Source organism: Triticum dicoccoides, chromosome 2B (genome assembly GCF_002162155.2).
Source record: "Triticum dicoccoides isolate Atlit2015 ecotype Zavitan chromosome 2B, WEW_v2.0, whole genome shotgun sequence".
Taxonomy (NCBI): Eukaryota; Viridiplantae; Streptophyta; class Magnoliopsida; order Poales; family Poaceae; genus Triticum; species Triticum dicoccoides.
The window spans coordinates 822,754,846-822,756,668 of record NC_041383.1 but is presented as its reverse complement, the minus strand read 5'-3'; positions in this window follow the sequence as shown (position 1 = coordinate 822,756,668).

The following is a 1,823-nucleotide window of genomic DNA, read 5'->3' as shown; positions in this document are numbered from 1 at the left end:
CGGCGCCGTCAACTACTTCCTCCACAGACACGTGGCAGATGTCTTTGCCGAGTGTGTGCTGTAAGCCGGATGCTTTTTCCCGTAGATACCGTGTGGTTCATATAAGCCGAGAGCTTTTTTGCAACACTCGGCTTAGAGGAGCGTAAGCCGGGTGCCCAAAAATAGCACTCGGCTTATAGGCTAAGAGCATTACTAGTAGAGCCCTCAAACCCTCAAACCCCTAAAAATAACTGCTTTTTTACAGTTTTCGTCGAAAAAAGCCGTAGACTAGAACCCCTTAACCCTCAAACCCTCAATTTTTTTTAAAGGTCCAACCCTCAAACCCTCTCCCAATCCTCAAAAGTAAGGGTTGGGGAGAAAAACCTACCCCAACCCTCATTTGGTGGTTATCCTCGCACGGGAGGGAAAATCCCTCCCAACTCCCGCGCCCACGCCCGCGACCGCCGCTGCTAGTCACCCGCGTCGCCGGCGGCCACCCCGTCGACCTCCCGCGTGCAACGACAACGTCGTTCATGGGGAATATTCCGTTATAAGGGTTGGGTTTGAGGGTTCTAATCTTTGCCCCTGTTTTTCAACCCGTAAAAGTGCACAAAAAGATCATTTTTGGACCCTTAAAACGCTAGTGAGGGTTTGAGGGTTTGAGGGTTCTACTAGTAATGCTCTAACACACGGGAAAACCGGATTTTCCTGTAGTGACTGCAACAACTCGTGCATCATACGGAAGGAGGTGGACCTACGGCAGGATGCGGGTGAGAAGACCGGGGAGATGAGATGACGAGCAGGAGAGTCATCAGCGGCACAGCGCAGCGCGGGCTTCGGGAGCAGCAAGCAACAAAGGCAAGTAGCAGCGGCAAGCAAAGCAACCACCAGCAGCAAGCGGCAAAGCAAGCAGCCAGCAGCGGCAACAACAGCAAGCAGCAAAGCACGCCAGCAATGAACAGCAGCAGCAAGCAGGAAGAAGCGGGCAGAGGCGACTCCTCACCTTACTGTTCGTTGTGGCCGAGTCGGACAGATCAGGGAGGCGAGAGGACGGACAACAGCGAGTTTCGGACGGCCTCAATGGCGGCCAGCGGTCGAGTAAGCTGTAGGAGGGACCCGTGGCTTCGAGTCCGTGGTCCAGACGTGGACCCCTTCATGGTCCCTGTAGTTGCTTGGGGAGGACGATGACCGCGGTGGGGTCGCAACGGCGGCCGACGGAACCAAGAAAGGTGGCCTTGGTTCAAGAGGTTCCTACACGTTAGCGGGCATGAACGCACCGGAGCAACGATGGCCTTGGTTAAAGGGACGGCAGGAGCAACAATGGAGCTAGGGAAATACACAGGAGCATGAATGCACCGGAGAAACGAGGTGATTCACGGCGGCGTCTAGCGGGCATGCATGTCGGAGCCGGAGGCGTGGACGTCGATCTGGACCGACGGCTGGCGGATCCTGTCGGCCTCTGCAGCTGGCGTTGCAACGGCGAGCGGCGGCATCCCCGGCGAGCTTGACGAGAAAGGGGATCCAGGGAGGGAGAAAATGAGTGAGGAGTGAGGTAATGGATTGGAGGAGGAGAAAGATGAAGGGACAACCGGGCAGGAGGCGGCGCGTGTCCCTTGGAGATGACACTGATGGACTGACCTAGGATACCCACTGGTCAGTGGCAAGGGAGAGGTTGAAAGAAAATAAAAATAAACAAAATTAGCTGGAATATCTCTTCCTCCTCTACTCCTTCATAGGCTTCTTAGGATTAGCATAATATAAATATCTCGGTGCTAAAAAATACAAAATATATTGGAAAATTTCACAGATGTTACTACTTACTCCCTCTGTAAAGTAATATAAGA